Here is a 20,171-nt window from a genome sequence, read left to right as displayed (position 1 = left end):
GACATAAGGGTTTATCTCTTACTTGTGGTATCACTTACTTTGAAAATGAAACTAATCTGTTTTTCAACTTTTATTCTTGTAAACTGTTACAAGTCGCAGTTTTATTCTCCTTAAAGGATATTTAACTTAATATTACCAAATAGTGTTCGAACCTCAAAAACACAAATGTTGCCCTTTTTCTGAAAACTTAAGTCCAGATTAAATGAATTTTTTTTAATGACCCTGGATGGAACAAAAAAGCCGAAGGAAGTGTTCTATAGTCTCTGATTTTGACTCTATTAAACAAGGTTCACCATATAACCAATCATGAACAACAAAGTTGTAAATTTGATTTCTGTATATTTGGGATAAATTAATAGACTTGTTTTGAACAAACGGTGAGATAGAGTTTCATAAAAAAAAAACATACCTTAAGAAAAAAGAAAACATTGATTCCAAAAGTAAAGCTGACTGTTTTTGAAACAAAAATGTTGTGAGATATATATTGTGGAATATAAGTGTCTTTTATTTACCCCGATCATAGATATATCCTATATTCCATGTTGTAAACTTTTAATTTTCAAAGACTGGTAGACTTGAATACACATACTTGTTGATTAGAAAAGAATAAGTATACATAGAAAGTATACATCAATTTTAATTATTTTTGTTATAGAATTAAATAAATCATGCTAGATCATTTTTGAGAGTAGAATCGAAGTTAGTTGTTAGATATTTAAATTAAGACTGGTTAATGTCATAAACGGCGCTAATTGGGACACGTGATAGGTCCCAGTGGCTATTCCGTCCATCTTTTCCTTCGCCAAAACTCGCTGTAATCGAGTTACAACACGAAGCGACCGGTATTAATTCAATAGTAAAACACTATTCCTCATTTAGCTTTCTGCTTTAACTGAATATTCACTATAATTTGGTGCACTGGAAGAGAAATTTGTCACATTTTGCAAAAGGAATTGGTTAATTGGCCGTCCAAAGGTCTAAAATTATCCCTGTAATTTATTAAACTCATAGTAAAGTAATTGGAATTGTCTCATTTTCAGGCGTAATTTATGGGTTTTCTAGCCCTAAATGAATTAGACACCTTAATTAGTTCTAAAATCTCTGATGGGTAAATTTGTTTAAATTATTGATAACATAGTTGTTGTGTGGTGTTCAGTCGGACTTTATTTTATTATTCACATTAACTATTTGTTGCCTTAAGCCAAATTGATGTACGGGAGAAATATAGTGGACAATAATGTAATTGCCAGACCACAAAATGTAGAAACAACTGTGAGATGGAATTAACGCGGACATATTTATTTCAGATAATGGCAACTGGTACTTTTGATATAAGTGGAATTATGGGAACCTTTTTATGTAGAAAAGACATTGTATATGTACCTTTCTTCGGTTTGACGTATATATTAGGCATAGACATGACGTTGAAAACTAGAAATTAGAAAAATAATTCTTATTGGTGTAATCAGGTCACCGGAATATGTTCACCCGTGACAAGTGTCATCCCGGCCCTTGTAAAGCTAACTACGCGGTTATAATTTGAGTTAACTAATTTCAATATAAAAATAAACGAGGTTTGATTTGAATTGACATGCTTTATATAACGACATTATCATAAAAGTTAGGATGTGAAATAACGTATAAAAAGGTTATACAGGTACGGTCAGATTTCCAAACCAACAAATGGAAGTTTTTAACTACCTTCACTGGCTATGCAGCCCTTGCACGGTCGGCCCTGGCTTGCGCCTTTTTTTAGCATTAAATGATTTAATTTTTACCTTATTGTAAATGATATAATTTTGAATGACAAAAAAATAATAAAAAATAATATAGAGTCAAATTTTAATAACTAAATGAATAAATAAATTGATGAATAAGTTAATAAATAAAGAAAAGAAAAGAAAAGAATATAAAAATAAATAAAATAAAATAATTAATATAAACTAGAGGCTCTAAAGAGCCTGTGTCGCTCACCTTGGTCTATGTGAATATTAAAGGAAGCAGATGAATTCATGACAAAATTGTGTTTTGGTGATGGTGATGTGTTTGTACATCTTACTTTACTGAACATTCTTGCTGCTTAAAATTATCTCTATCTATAATGAACTTGGCCCATTAGTTTCAGTGGAAAATGTTAGTAAAAATTTACAAATTTTATGAAAATTGTTAAAAATTGACTATAAAGAACAATAACTCCTAAGGGGGTCAATTGACCATTTCGGTCATGTTGACTTATTTGTAAATCTTACTTTGCTGAACATTATTGTTGTTTACAGTTTATCTCTATCAATAATAATATTTAAGATAATGACCAAAAACAGCAAAATTTCCTTAAAACTAACAATTCAGGGTCAGCAACCCAACAACGGGTTGTCCGATTCATCTAAAAATTTCAGAGCAGATAAATGTTGACCTGATAAACAATTTAACCCTGTCAGATTTGCTCTAAATGCTTTGGGTTTTGAGTTATAAGCCAAAAACTGCATTTTACCCCATGTTCTATTTTTAGCCATGGCGGCCATCTTGGTTAGATGGCCGGGTCACCGGACACATTTTTCAAACTGCTAACCCAAAAGATGATTGTGGCCAAGTTTGGATTAATTTGGCCCAGTAGTTTCAGAGGAGAAGATTTTTGTAAAAGATTACTAAGATTTACGAAAAATGGTTAAAAATTGACTATAAAGGGCAATAACTCCTAAAGGGGTCAACTGACCATTTCAGTCATGTTGACTTATTTGTAAATCTTACTTTGCTGAACATTATTGTTGTTTATAGTTTATCTCTATCTATAATAATATTCAAGATAATAACCAAAAACAGCAAAATTTCCTTAAAATTACTAATTCAGGGGCAGCAACCCAACAACGGGTTGTCCGATTCATCTGAAAATTTCAGGGCAGATAGATCTTGACCTGATAAACAATTTAACCCTGTCAGATTTGCTCTAAATGCTTTGGGTTTTGAGTTATAAGCCAAAAACTGCATTTTACCCCATGTTCTATTTTTAGCCATGGTGGCCATCTTGGTTAGATGGCCGGGTCACCGGACACATTTTTCAAACTACTAACCTTAAAGATGATTGTGGCCAAGTTTGGATTAATTTGGCCCAGTAGTTTCAGAGGAGAAGATTTTTGTAAAATATTACTAAGATTTACGAAAAATGGTTAAAAATTGACTATAAAGGGCAATAACTCCTAAAGGGGTCAACTGACCATTTCAGTCATGTTGACTTATTTGTAAATCTTACTTTGCTGAACATTATTGCTGTTTACTGTTTATCTCTATCTATAATAATATTCAAGATAATAACCAAATACAGCAACATTTCCTTAAAATTACTAATTCAGGGGCAGCAACCCAACAACGGGTTATCCGATTCATCTGAAAATTTCAGGGCAGATAGATGTTCACCTGTTTAACAATTCTACCCCATGTCAGATTTGCTCTAAATGCTTTGGTTTTTGAGTTATAAGCCAAAAACTGCATTTTACCCGTATGTTCTATTTTTAGCCATGGCGGCCATCTTGGATGGTTGGCCGGGTCACCGGACACATTTTTTAAACTAGATACCCCAATGATGATTGTGGCCAAGTTTGGTTTAATTTGGCCCGGTAGTTTCAGAGGAGAAGATTTTTGTAAAAGTTAACGACGACGACGGACGACGGACGCCAAGTGATGAGAAAAGCTCACTTGGCCTTTTAGGCCAGGTGAGCTAAAAATGAAATTTTTATTTAAAACATAAAAACCATCATTGTATTTATGAAAAAAAATAGTAAAAGTTCTAAGTAATTTCTGGTAACGAAATCCACGACTTAACAATTTACCAGTTATAAATAGATTTCGTTCATTGATATCTGAACATCACTACAGACACATGTATAGCGGATGAGTAGGGAAAATAAACACCATAAGACTAGTCCGTCCAAAGAAATATCACTGTACAAAAACATGAAAATTAACAATAGGAAACACAAAATTGTCTCAGTCGTCCTAATTTTTGGTAGTAAGTTTCCCCTCTTAAACTGAAATATTCTTATTCGAAACAAGGACAATTATTGCTGTTTATATTAGGTTTATTTAAAGTTAAAAAGTTTAAGGATAAATTTCCGCAATATAATTGTAAACGTTCATAGATGTTTTCGAGGAGAATATTTACAGCTTTTATAATCTCATCACAGTTCCAGTAAGTATATCTAGCATACCTACTTTTTTCGTTGCAGAAGAAGGCTTAGTATGAATTGCAGCAAATAAATCTGCAATCAGAATTTTCAAAGGAACATTTAAGAACTGTTGTTTGATGATATTATACGGAAGCGATGTGCATAGAATCAACAAGTCATAACCATCAACCGAATTGAACACACCACCAAAAGCACGTAATTTATAAATCCATGACATCTAAAGAGATTTTGACACTTCAGAAATAATTAATTCCATTAGTTTCATATGCTTTGTTACAAAGGTTTATAACAAGATGTTCTTAAATTGTAGGAAACTAGTTAAAGCATAACAAAATAGAATCCTAAATGAAACGATTTTTTACCGTTTTTTATGTAGTTTTTAAAAGTAGTCAATTAATGCTTATAGGTGCGGATCCTGGAGGTTATAAAACAAGCAAGTCATATAAAAAATGGCTCCAAACATATGTCACCATACAAGAGCATAAGTTGTCAAACAAAAAGTGGGGTTCAAACCCCCAGACCTCTCCTTGAATTCGACATTAATGCATAGTAGAAACCTTCAAATATTCATGGAAAGCCTTTAGCTTATAAATATGAGGTAGTAACTTGATTGTTTACTATCTGACTGTCTTAGGAGTTGACGGCCTTTATATTGAAGAATTTATAGTTTCATTCATAAGAACTTTCGTATAGAATTTTTGTCATTGTTGCCTTCTTTGTCTGCCAGTACGGAGTAAAAACGCTAGGCGAGTACTTAAACGTTTGTTTTGACCCTAACAATGACCGATTGCTTATTTTTTTCCAAATTAAATTCGGAATGTGATGTGCGAAAATAACTTTTATGTTCAATTTAATGAATTAATTTTACATGACCACTGACTTTAATAAGTCAGATAATTTTTGGCAACATAGGCTTGCAGAATTGATTGATTGATTAATCCTTGCTTGAAGTCAAGTGTTATTCAGATTGAAAACTTCAGAATAATATGCAACACTTCAGTATGCTGTCATTGGTGTACCCGTCTTGTCATTATAAGACTTTCAATGTAACTTTTTGATTATTTTTTTTGATTTTTTTTATATACCATACATCTTTTGTCGATGTATTGTTCTCCTGTCATGTACTAGTAACTTGTTTTACCAACTAACAATGCATAAAAGTAACAATTGACCTCCCCCTATTTCCCCAGCCATGGGCCCTTGCTTTCAGAATAAGAAATGTAATTTTGTACTCGTTTCGGCTTTCAAACTTTTGTATCTGTGCGTCACACATAGGTCTTGTGTGGACAAAATACACTTCTGGCGTATTAAAATTTTGAACTTGTTGCCTTTTGTTGGCTGTTGTTCGTGTGATTCTTTGTCAATTGTGTTCTCCAATTTATTTATATTGTAGTCCTGTGTTGTCATTTTGATGTTATATTTCACATGGCCATAAAAGTGCGAGGTTTGGCATGCCACAAAACCAGGTTCAACCCACCATTTTTTCCTTTAAAAATGCCCTGTACCAAGTCAGGAATATGGTCATTGTTATATTATAGTTCGTTTCTGTGTGTATTACATTATGACGTTGTGTCGTTTGTTTTCTCTTATTTTTGAGTGTAAATTCACATTGCGATAAGACGTGTCACGGTACTTGTCTATCCCAAATTCATGTATTTGGTTTTGATGTTATATATATATGTTATATTTGTTATTCTCGTGGGATTTTGTCTATATGTGTTACATTTTAGTGTTATGTCGTTGTTCTCCTCTTATATTTAATGCGTTTCCCTCGGTTTTAGTTTGTTATCCCGATTTTGTTTTTTGTCCATGGATTAATGAGTTTTGAACAGCGGTATACTACTGTTGCCTTTATTTATCAGCTGTAAATTATCAGTTTTGTGAAAAAAATCATTGATGAGGACAGACTACCTAGCAAGATTATACTCCAAAAATCTTGCAGTGTGTCAATAATGGTCTCTATAAGTTGTTGGTATATCACAAGGTATAGCCGTATAATACAAAATTCTCTTTTATGTAAACTTCATTATGAATATCGGTGCCGAAATAAAAGAAAGGGTTTACATGTAGAAGACATGGGTGCTTTTGACTTTGGGTAAAGAAAGCTTTTTAATTAAACTGTCATGACACCAAAACACAATAAACAAAGTTAAACTTATTAAGTAGTATGTATTTTTGTTCTATTTACATCAAGTTATGTTTTCCCCCTTTTACAACAGCAACATGTTCAGTTTTTTTTATTCATTGTTTGTTTAGATGCAAAATAGTGATCTGAATAAACTATTTTTCACACTGCAACAGAACAACACATGAACTATAATTGATAATTAATATAGAAAAAAATGTAGAATTTATTTTCAATATTTCTTAATTTAAATTAATCATTTTTAAAGTAAGTTTGTACATGTCAGACTTTTCAGAAGTGTGAACTAAAACCTAAAGTGTGTCATTTTTCTTTAGAACGTCTTTTGAAAAAAAAACTAGGAGATCTATTTAAATGTAAGAATGATATATGTTACAGTATTCCATTAATTTATAGTGCATTAAATCAAACTGAAACAGAATGAAGATTAAATTTAATAAGAAAGTAATCTTATTCTGTCCGTCTTATTAACAATCCTTTATTTAATGTATCTGAAGAAAATTTTGTCTTTTACCAATTATATCACTGACCCTTACCGTCTTCCCGTCAATCAAGCTACATCTCGGGTCTGGATTGTGTACACCACACAAATTATTGTTTTAAAATATGATTTTCTATAGTCTCTGAGGCGATTAGTCTTTATATAAAATATAAACCCAGAAATAATTGTGTTAGCTTCGCCAATAAAGACAGTAGGGAATGAAATATGACTGGCATTCTACACGATTATTAAATTGTTAGCCTGCTTGTTCTTTATCAAGATTCTAAATTAACTCGATAATACAATCTAACTTGAATAATTTCTACTAATATCCACTTATATTCGTTTTGTTTATTACATCACAGACTTTATCAATATATCTTCCAGTCTATGAAATAACTCTATCGAAGTTATTTTTGCTTCCTTTTTTGTAGTTTTATTTTCTCCTTTTCACCTTGTTTGTCAATACCGCAATTTTTGTCTTTATAAAAACTATTAAACTCCGGGTTTATCTCATCAAGCATCAGTGTACATTTTATATGTTGATCATAATCTATTGTGTTCACTGTTACTTACATGTTAATAAACTATCGTTCATGTAATTTGTTTTCTTATCACTGACAAAAAGTGTTCGTGCTTCCGAAGCGCGTTTCTTGATTTAACTCCGTTAGGAACTCTCAATTTCAAGAAATTGAAGACCAAAACTGCTGTGACGTCGCGTACGGTGTTGGTGATAATACGGGTTTTGATTTCCAGTTCGCCTTTATTGCATTTGTTAGAAGTTTCGGAATTGATAACTATATAATTGTATATATCAAAATGTGCGTAATTAAAAGTAGAAATGGAATATGCCTTAAAATCAATACTTTCATTCATTTTGTTACTCGAATGATCCCTCATAACACTGATTTTGAGCGTGTAGACACGTAACACCGCGACATATGATCAGCGTTGCTTTGAAGTTATTCTTGTCATTTTTAAACTTATTAAAAAAAAGTTGTACTCCTAGCAAGAGTAGTCTTTGGTGTTAATGGTGTATGTTTTATTTATGACGTCATCGTTAACTGGACGCGTCTGACAAGGACGAAAAGTTCACTTTGTTTTGTGGTCAAGCCGAAAATAGAAAAAAAATATGGATAGGGGTGAAGTTAAGAGTGATTTTAAAAGGTAATTCAAATAGATTATTCCGAAAATGATATATCTTTTTATTCCGTATATAATAAGGAAAAAAAATAATAAGTTTTGTTACAACATTTCAAAAGATCGTGCCAGAATTCATGATTTTTTGAAAGTATTTCTGTCACAAAACCCAAATCTCGCATATTTTTTGGAGCTCTTCAAAGTTCGAACGAATGCTGCAGATCCAAACCACAATTTGCATATCCACCCTTCTTGTGTCAAAATTATACAATAAATATACAACTTTCTATGTCTTCAATTAGTAAGTATTGTTTAAATTATGTCCTAAATTGTTCATTTTATTAAATCCGTTGAAATGTCACACTCGCCGTTTTCTGACGTTTTGGCGTATTTGTTAAGTGTCTTATGAAAAGTAATAGGCAGTTGCAGTCTTTTCTACGATATGAAATTTTATTCAAACGTGAAAACTATTTTTTTAAGTGTATGAAAAAAAATTGTGTCGAAGTTTTAAGAGAAAATATTGAAAAAAAAAATAAACGCGATCTTTTTTTTTTTTTTTTGTCTAGTCAAAATGTCACAAAACGCCGTTTTCTACATTTTTGTTACAAGTATGATAGGTCATATTATACAGTTTTGGAGGGGGGAAATTTGAAATTATAATAGCACAAAAATACTATATAACATTAAAATCTACTGTTCAGGGATTTTTTTGAACCCATTCTCGATCACATGTCGGAAGAATTAACGACACAGTCAGCGACTACTTTTGTATAGTCATAATGTCACACCATGCTTTTTTACTTGTTCTGTAAAACTTGACATGTAGTGCCTAACGTCGCAAATTACGGAAGCCTTTACGTACCATGCTAATTAACTTTTTCCAATTTGATATGACGAATTATGAATTTGATATAACAGATTATGAATTTGATATAACAAATTATGAATTTGATATAACAAATTATGAATTTGATATAACAAAATATGAATTTAATATAACAAATTATCAATTTGATATAACAGATTATCAATTTGGTATAACAAATTATCAATTTGATATAACAGATTATCAATTTGATATAACAAATTATCAATTAGAAATAACAAATTGTCAATTTGATATAACAAATTGTGAATTTCTCTACCAATAGTATGATTTAATTACATGTATAATAATGAGATTGATTGAAACATTGCGTAACCCAAATTGGCGCATTTTTTTGTGTATTGATTCATTGTTTATCTGACGTCCAGCGACAAATATGTCACTGAATGCTTATTCAAAACTTTCTTAACAGGTTTAATGTCTCTGAAACCCTCTCCCCCCCTTTTATCTATTATTGAGGCAGTTTGGGGGCCTAGTTTGAACGTTCTCTATTCAGTACATGGGACCTTGTGTCTTAGAACGAACGATTATAATAGAAAAAGGATCAATTTATATTGCACATTTTCAAATCAGAAAGAATGGATAGTGTGTTTCTAGGGACATGGGAACATGCAAGGATAAAAAATGCTTCCCCTTCCTCAAAATCCTGGCATGCTTCTTTATCAATTTCGATGGGCACATGCAAGGATTAATGATACATCCTTAAGTTCATCCTTGCATTTTTCTTTATATGTTTGTTTCAATATTTATTTTGTTTGCACACTTTTTATTAAAAACAAAGACCCATGCGCGAGATCTAGAAGAAAAAACATATGCCCATGCACAATCAGTGCAAAAGGGATCTGATATATCAAATTTATAGATTTTTATTTCAAATTATCATAATTTTGATACAATATCTTAACAGATTTTTATCGAATCTAGTTAAAATTAATATCTGTATCTGTTTCGGCGGAGGACATTTTAGCGCATTGGTAGGACATTTTAGAGAAAAAAATCTAACGTTTTAACGCCAAAGTAAAGCCCATTTTAGCCCAAAATTTTAAACCCATTGGAGCGAAAATGGAAATTATCAATGCCCATTTTAGAGCAATGCTTTAATCCATTTTATGATAAGTGATTAATGATCAATATTTTTTTAAAATAGAAGCAAGACAGCACAATTTAAAAAATATCATGTCCATTAAAATATAACACTAAAATTTAAAAATCAAATTTTAAAAGACCGTTCTAGCCTGGAATTTATATTCAAGAGAACGTAAGTAATGGGCTCTGGGTATACCCCCTGTACAATACTATTCATAAAGTTACAGTAGGAACTGATTTTTCTCTTTACCTTGTCTAGATTGAGGTGCACATTCGTCTATACATTGTATTTTTATATATGTTGTTGTTTGCAATTTGATGATAGTATCAAGGAAAACTTAAATAGCTGAGTGACAACTATAGAATTACTTTTATTTCCATGATGAACCAAAGTGAACATATATATATATATATATATATATATATATATATATATATATATATATATATATATATATATACATACAACTTTAATATTAAGCCAGCATAAATTAATGCTCGTGGTTTTAGTATTATTCAACTAGGAAAGTTTTCGCTAAAATTGGCTATCGAAAATACAGCTGAACGGATTAATCCTGCGCTGAAATGGGCTCTAATGTCTGCGCTAAAATGTCCCCTAGTAGTTTTTCGCTAAAATTATCTGCGCCCATCTGTTTTCTTGTTCATAGGTGAAATTAAATTTCCTTTTGTTTATGAATTATGAAATTGGCAAATTTGATTAAATTAACTTTATTGTGGTTAATTTTGAATTTGCTTTCAACTGTTGATTCTTTTAACATTTAATACAGGCGATGAAACAAACTATTCAACTAATAAAATTTTTATTCGGAAATTATCAAAAGAATAAGCCCTTGACACCATTTGCGAGTATGATGGTCTTGTAAAACAATGATAGTCCGTCGGAAGGGGGCGATAAATGACTGACCCGTGTTAAGAGAGAGCAGTATCTCTTGCACGTAAAAGTCCCCTTTTAGATTTCGAAAAGAGCAGGCTAAGGCTACAAGGAAGCACTCGCACCCTCAAAGTGGAAACGGATTAATATAAGTTGTAATAACTTGTTTCACAATCCACTATAAATAAATATGTTTAAACTAAAAGAAAAAGCAGCAGAAAAGACAGGGGTTTTAACTTTTTAAAAAATATCCTGTTTCAATCAAAAAAAGAGAAAATATCTTTGCTCCAAGGGGATAATAATTTAAATGAATATCATTTTTCTGTTTTAATTTAACTGTACTTAAAAACAATATGTGCCGCTTTTGCATTTCGGTTCTATTCGTAGCAAGTCAAGCAAACGGCTCATATAAATTATGCTGTATGATTGAGCTGCACGAAATGAAAAAAGTACGACGTTATTTATACAATGCATGAAAAATAACGTCAAACTAACGTTACCAAAACTAACACCAACACCGTACGCGACGTCTTTATACATTCTTGACGAACTTTGTGACAAAAATGGACCTGAAATAACTGCAAAATAAAGGCAACAGTAGTATACTGGTGTTCAAAAGTCATTACAAATCCGGGTAACAAACTAAAACTGAGGAAAACACATCAACTATAAGGGGAAAACAAAGAAACAACAGGAACAGTAAAGTTCAACAAAAGTAAACGCCAACATACATATAAACTAACTATTTGATAACAACTGCAAAATTCTTGACTTGGTAAAGGATATTTTAAGAAAAAATGGTGAGCTGAACCCGGTTTTATGGCTAACCAAACCTCCCGTTTGTATGACAATATTAAAAAAAATATCGCTAACATGACAACACTTCGTGACAAAAACACGCAAGAATACTCATCACAGAGAAACGCACAAACAAATAATATAAAAGAGGGGCGGCAGATACCAGTGGGACATTCAAACTCATAGATCGAAAACAAACTGACAACGTCATGGTTAATTTGAAAAAGACAAACAGACAAATAATAGTACACGATACACAATATGGAAAACTAAAGACTTAGCACCACGAACCCCAGCAAAACTGGGGGTGCTCTCAGGTGATCTCAGATCCCAAAGAGATGACTTAAGATGGTTTTAGCATAGTTTGGCGATTATTATTAACGAATATTGTTTGTTTGTCTTTTTCTTTTTAAGCCATGGCGTTGTCAGTATATTTTCGATCTATGAGTTTGTCTGTCCATCTGGTATCTTTAGCCCTCTTTTATGGACAGTAGCAGTTAATTAGTATGATGTTGCCAAATATTTCAATCCCTTATATCACATGTTAATAACAGTGCTTTTATTATCAATTTCCCCTACCTAAGTAACAATATACCAACTTCACCTGTAAATTGGATATACATTTTCCAACTCCTTCGGTATTCAAGAGCTTCCAGTTGCTAGTCAGACTTTAGTGTGTGAGCAAAACTTTGATGAACCAGGATTATGTCAAGAACTGTTCATCTTTTTTTTTTCTTAATCAATTTCATCAGAAGATACCAAGTCATCTTTTTAAAATATATTCCGTATCCACTTCACAAATAATATATGATGGTCTTGATGTATTATAGTTATCAAAGGTACCAGAATTATAATTTAGTACGCCAGACGCGCGTTTCGTCTACATAAGACTCATAAGTGACAATCAGATCAAAATAGTGATAAAGCCAAACAAGTACAAAGTTGAACAGCATTGAGGACCCAAAATTCCAAAACAGTTGTGCCAAATACGGCTTAGGTTATCTATGCCTGGGATAAGAAAATCCTTAGTTTATCGAAAAATTCATAGTTTTGTAAACAGGAAATTTATAAAGATGACCATGTGATTGATATTCATGTCAACACCAAAGTGCTGACTACTGGGCTTGTGATACCCTCGGGTACGAAACGTCCACCAGCAGTGGCATCGACTTAGTGATGTAAATAGTTATCAAAGTAAATCTAGGTACTGACAGCAGGCACTAGATCAGAAGAAATTCTTTTAAAGGTATATAGGAAAAAAATTCTGCGGAAAGTGCCTGTGGAACTGACGTTGCTTGTCGTCTTAATTTTGATATTATTTTTTTGTAGTTGTAAATTATTACTTTTACTGTTTGGTCTATATTTGACTTGGCTCGGTACTTATACATCCCGTCATTGTGTTGTTGTGTTATTCTTGAAATTTGTTTATGAACTTAGTCTATAAGTCTTCTTGTGTTTTCTTTTTTGACATTTTTGTTTGTTTTATAGTGATTCAGGTAATCACAATATTAACTGCTGTACCCTTTCTTTTGACATTTTTGCCTATTATGTCTGTTTATTTTGTTCCCACTTTGTTGTCAAATAATGGAATTTTATGCGATAGCCATAGAAGTACAAATACAAATCAGAATTAAGAAACTGATTGGGTCTATCAATACCCATGCTACATCCATCTTTAAAGACCCAAATGTTGCAACACACTTTTCCTTCCCTTTATGACAAATATGTTGTCCCCGCAGATAAAGCCCCAAACAACATCGTATTTGTTTATAAATCTCATTACATTAATTGCTTGATTAATGCAGTAGGTATTGACAATTCACTTGGTCACTCAACATATACACCAACGACAGTTATCAAAGAGGAAGTCCTGGATAATCAAAGCCATACTCTATGTTCCTTCGGAATTTCAACCAAAGATAAAGAACTGGATCTTCCATTACTGTATTGGATACCTAAACTACATAAGTGTCTTTACAAACAACGGTATATTGCTGGGTCTTCCCTCCTCTTGTCGACTTGTTTCTTTATTCTTGTGAGGCTGATTTTATACAGGAACTTCTTAAGAAGAAAGAAAAGAAAATAGGATTAACCTTTAACTTTACCTTCCGCTATAAATATGATGATCTCTCACTGAATAGTTCAAAACTCAAAATTAAAAATTAAAAAAAAAGAAAAAAACATAACCTAGAAAACTAGCGACTAATCAACACGAATTCCACCAAAAACTGCGGTTGATATCAGGTGCTCCAGAAGGGTCGGCAGATCCTGCTTCACATAAGGCACCCGTCGATGAACATTGAGAAAGGTAGGCTATAGACTCACAGATTCTAACAAAATACAAATATATACACAACTGCACATATAGATGTTTTAAAGATATCCGCAGTTTTGGATGAAGGAATTTTAGAGATGATAAAGGATGCTCAAAAACTAAAGGTATAATTTTGTGATACAAAAGTAAAGAAAATTAGTGTAGTCACCTATAAGACTACCTTCCAACATACACCACTGAACAAAAATTAGAGCGAAAATTACCACGAGGAGAATTTGAAAAAGTGTAAATGATACACCCAAGAAGCCAGACTCATACAAAAGATAAATACACATACGTGAATGCATAAGAGGTTTGTACTAATATATCCTTTCGAATTAATGGCGAATCATGTAATTTCTATATTACATATAGCTCGTGAGTTTAATGGAATGATAGAAATTGCTGAAGAGATAGAGTATGGCGAAGGTTCAAGTACCCTGGATTTTAACAACCTATAAATCATTATAAAATTACCTATTAAAGAGAATGTACTATAGATAAACTTATTTCAAATTATACCTTTTAGTAATGACAACTGGGGGAAAACAATCATGTAGTTTTTACAATATAAAGATAAGGAAATATACTAGGATTGCCAATAGGTCCACTATATGCCACAAGACATTGGCCATAGACTAAAAAATGGAAACTCGAAGTAAATCTGTTTAAGCTTATATACCAAAAGACAAATATGTACAGGACTATACAATGACGTTGTATTATGAAAAATATATAGTTTCCAATTCAGACATTTTCTATGCAAAAGAGAATGCCGATATTGAATTCATTTATTACGGATAATTAGAAAGTGAGGAAATTTAGTATGGTCAGTTGCAAAATTAAAATACCTTAGCCATGATAACTTAGTCATATAATACTTCAATTTTTAAAGTTGTGTTTGTTTTAAATGCTTATATAGCTAAGATACCTGTACAATATTCCTTGATTCCATGGTTAGTGTCCTTTGCAATAAAAGCCTAGTATCTTTGATAAGTGTTTGAAATCAGTAAGTCCCTTCACTATTTTTTACCGGTTGCTGCATCCATTTCTTACATAAATGTCAACAATTTGTATTAGATTTCAGTGATAGTAATCTATACCCATTACTCGTAGCTAACAGGTACATGAAAAACACTTCTTTTCGTACAAGTGTGTTGGGTTAACTCAGTCTTGTTGTTGTCCGCTGTGAATCAACGTATTATTTTCCATTACCGCTTTAGGGACAAGCTGAATCCCGTCTCCAAGTGCGGAATTTTCTCGCTGTCTTGAAGACCAATTGGTGGCTTTATGATGTTGTCTGCTCTTTGGTTGGGTTGTTGTCTCTTAATTTCATTCCCGGATTTCCATTCTCAATTCATTTTATTTTCAATCTTAGGGACTTATAAATTCTTACCTGGGGGGGGGGGAGGGGGGGTGGGGGGGGGGGGGCTGGTCAAATGTAAGGGGTCGTGTTTTTTTTTTCTTTCTGTTCGTGGAGAGGGTTCAAAAATTTTGTTACAAATTCAAAGTAAGAGAATCAATTTAATCTCTCATAAAACCTTTGTGAACTTTTGAATTTTTAAGTATATCGTACATATCATGTGTGTCAAAGGTACGTGTAAATTTTGGCATGTTTTGATAAAAAGTGAAATCACAAAAATACTGAACTCCGAGGAAAATTCAATCGGAAAGTCCCTAATCACATGGCAAAATCAAAGAATAAAACGCATCAAACGAATGGACAACAACTGTCTTATTCCTGGCTTGGTACAGGCATTTATAGAGAGAGAGAGAGACCACTTTTTTCTTTAATTTTAAGGAGGGATAAAAAAAATTGTATTTGATTGATTTATAAATGACCGGCAAACCTTCCAGGTAAGTTTGAATCTTTTTTTTTTTCGATCAGTAACCTTAATATGTTCAATTACTTGTCCTGTAGTTTAATTTATGCATTTGAGAGGTGAAAGAGAAAGCTGTAAAAGTCATGTAATTTGTAATACAAAAAAGGGAAAAGAAGAGTGATTTACAGAACAAAGATTGCCACAAGGAGAACTCGAAGAAAGGTTAATAATTGACAGAAAGAAGCCAGATTTTATCAAAAGACAAATATATACGCAATTGAATTAAGGGTTTGTAATAAAGCTATCGAATGTAGGCTTTTTCGACGTGATGGCAAATAGTGAAAACAACTGCTATTATTTTAATAAATTAAAAATATCAAACGTAGAAAGATAGTTAATCAAACTTCTATCTACCACAAGTATACAAAATGGCAAGAAATTAAACATATGCTATTACACTGAGAACTTTACGAAAAGTAAACTATAAACTCGAAAGGTTTGGATTCTAACTAAGCACAAAGATGTTGTACAACGGATATTCGTAGTTTCGAATTCATGCATTTAAGGAGATGAAAGAGCTGACTGAAGTGATATAGAATGCTAAATATATGCAACAGAAATTTAACGATGTTTAAATCTTATAAATCGATTAAGAAGAAACTTTTTTCCCCATTTTTAGCCATGGCGTTGTCAGTTTATTTCAGATTAATGAGTTTGACTGTCCCTCTGGTATCTTTCGTCCCTCTTTTGAAATAACATAGAGAATCGCATAATCTCAAAACGGAGTAACACCTGCTGTGTCGACGGATAAGCGTCAACCGCAATGCAAATCAACACTCAGTCATTTCGATATCAATGCTCAAAAACACTGGATTCTAACATGATAAGAAAATATTTAAACATACAAAAAGAGGGTGTACTAAAGAGATCTGTAGTTTCAATTTATACATTTTCGGAGTGATAGAGACTGATGAAAAAACAATCATATAGTTTTGACAACATAAGAATAAAGAAAATCTACTAAGATTGCCAATAACTCTTTAAGGGATCAATTGACAATTTTGGTCATTTGAACTTATTTGTAGATCTTACTTTGTTGAACATATTTGCTGTTTACAGCTTATCTTTATCATTAATACTATTCAAGATAATAACCAAAAACTGCAAAATTTCCTTAAATTTACTAATTTAGTGGCAGCAACCCAACAATGGGTTATTAGATTCATCTAAAAATGTCGGGGCTGATAGAACTTTACCTTATGAACACTTTTACCCCACGTCATATTTGCTCTAACTGCTTTGGTTTTTGAAATATAAGCCAAAAACTGCATTTCACCCATGTTCTATTTTTAGCCATGGTGGCCATGTTTTTTGACGAAACAGAAAATAAAACACAAATTTGATTCTAGACACCCTAAGTATCATTTAGCTTAAGTTTAGTTGGAATTGGTTCAGTGGTTTCAGTAAAGAAGATTTTTTAAAATTAGAAAAAATGATAAACAAATTGTGTAGAATTGTCCTTAAAGGACAATTACTCTTTAAGGGGTCAATTGACAATTTTAGTCAGGATATTATTTGTAGATCTTACTTTGCTGAACATATTTGCTGATTACAGTTTATCTTCATCATTAATACTATTCAAGATAATAACCAAAAACTGCAAAATCTCCTTAAAATTTCCAATTTAGTGGCAGCAACCCAACAATGGGTTATTAGATTCATCTGAAAATTTCAGAGCTGATAGAATATTACCTTACGAACACTTTAACCCCTGTCAGATTTGCTCTAACTGCTTTGGTTTTTGAGAATATAAGCAAAAAACTGCATTTTACCCCTGTGTTTTATTTTTAGCCATGGTGGCCATGTTTTTTGACGAAACAGAAAATAAAACAAACTTTATTCAAGATACCCTAAGGATCATTCAGCTTAAGTTTGGTTGGAAATGGTTCTTTAGTTTCAGAGGAAAAGATGTTTGAAATAGTTTACACCAGATGGACGAGGACGACGACAGACACCAAGTGATGGCTAAAGCTCACCGTTCCTTTGGAACGGTGAGCTAAACAGCTGTACTCTATCAAAAGACAAATGTACATATTTGCACAGACGGTCGTTTCATAGAAATATGTAGTTTTGAATTAAGGCATTTTATTTATGACAGAGAATGCTTAAAAATAAATCGTTAATCTTGAGAAGAAAGTGAGGAAATGAAGTATGGTTGCAAATTAAAAGACTTCTTTGTGAAATTTATGTAAAGTTGTTCTCTCCATCGATTTTGAGCTTATATAAGACTTAAATTGTTCTGCTTTAAGTTCTCCAACATCTTAATAATCAATGTATAATTCAACAACGAAAATTATGTCAAGGTCAAATGAACCCTGGCAGGCCGACTTCAACAACTTGAAATCGTTATATCCACCGAACACAGTTGAACTTTTATTTATAGCTTCTAGTAAACAGATCTAATCATAATAAATCGACGTTGAGTAGTGAACCATAAACATGAGGCCAAGGTCAGTTGAACATTGTCAGAAGAAAACATGTACACCTTACTTTATCCAGCAAATAATGTTTACCTCCTGTGAAACAGACCTACTGCTTGGTCTGTAGTGGATAGCTGTCTCATTGGTAATCTTTACACATCTTTGTGTGAATCAATGAACCATGGAAAGGGATAAAGGTTAGATAAAAACTATCAGTACAGCTTACAGTCAAGCTATATATCAAATATAGCTTTCACATTGTGTTAAGCATCTGATTAACTGGCCTTATCAGAAAAGCTATGTTGATTACAGAATAAGTAAAATGAGTTCAAGGACATAAGGCATTTGCCAGAAGGAAGCCTCACACTGTATTGCCTCTTGTTTCCCAGATTATCCAGCCTTTGAAGTAGGTAGCTGCATTCACTTAGCTAACGCCAGTAATCCCTTAGTCTTGATTCTTTTGGTTTATTGCAGGTGAGAAAAAAAACTGACAGGTCAACAATTGTAAACAACTCAATGAAGCAATGGCATATAAAATTCAAAACCCTTTAACACACTTATCACTTGTAAACTGTATAAAGTGTTTAAAATGATAAATTGGTCATATTTTTTCATGAAGAACCTCTGCTTTAACCTCAAACTTCATAACTTAACCATGTTAACATCAGTATTTAGGCATTACCAAATCAAGTATGGTAAACACTGGAAATGAACAAAGTACTCTTAATTCAGAAATTATTGCATGCATTTATTATTGTGATTTTGTCATTTTAGACTTAAATGCTATATTACTTTGTGCGATATTGAGAAAACTCCTGTTCAATTCATATAAAATTTTCAAAATGTGAGTTAATATTATTGTTGTTATAACCCTGTTGCATTTTTCACAATTTTTATAAAAACGCATTTTTCACAATAATTTCTGAATTTACAGTATTTAAACAATAAATTATAAGCTTTGCATCAAAGTACTACAGAAAAAATTAGTGAAACAATGCATTTTTCTCAATAATTATTTTACTTAAATACAAGTAAAGATGCTATAAAGAAACATTTCAACAAAGATTTTGTGCAATTTTATTATAAAGATAGAATGTCATTAAAATACAGATGATCCACATTTTAAAGCATATATAAATGAGGAATAAATCATCAGTCCTGAATATTCTTAATGATCTATTCTGAAAATGAAGAAATGAGTATCTTCTTATGCTCATATTTCTCTGTAAAAAATAATGCAGCTTAAGGATCATGTACATGCCCAATCAAATGTACAGACTATATCAGCATTCCAAATGTACAATAAATATATATAAATCATGTAATATTAGAACTGAAATTTGTTGAGTTTTAGTTTTGTTGATTGCAATAGAATTTTTTCCGGAAGATATCTTAAAAACTTGATATAGATATATTTTCCATATATATGGGAAATTTTGCATCTTTTGTCTCTTTAGCGCTCTCTATGGGAATATATCTAAAATTGTTAATATGAAATACTGGAAGAATTTCTTAAGTTTTGTCATATTATAAAATTATGAAACAGAATATTTTAGTGATTCAATTGAAACAAGAGACATGCAGGAAATATTTTTAAATGAACTACAAATATGAGGTTCAGGAAACTATATGTTGACCAATTAACCATGAAAATGAGTTCAATTCAACTCTGATAAATGGATGTTAGCACTTTACAATGTAAAACCAAACAAAGAAAACAGTAATTAAGCAACATGAGCATAAAAGTTTGACATTGATCATAAAACTGGGAAAAAATAGTGTGGACCTTCTAGTCTTAAAAATCACAAAAATCAAACAACAAATCATTGAACCATTAACATGAGGTCAAGGACAAATGTTGATTCAAAAAAAAAATTAAACCACGTCATAAAAATACAAAATTTGGCTTGTCTTAATAATGTATCTTTTTATATATTAGGCATTTCA

Source organism: Mytilus galloprovincialis, chromosome 9, assembly GCF_965363235.1.
Source record: "Mytilus galloprovincialis chromosome 9, xbMytGall1.hap1.1, whole genome shotgun sequence".
NCBI classification, from domain to species: Eukaryota; Metazoa; Mollusca; class Bivalvia; order Mytilida; family Mytilidae; genus Mytilus; species Mytilus galloprovincialis.
Note: the sequence above shows the minus strand (reverse complement) of the source record.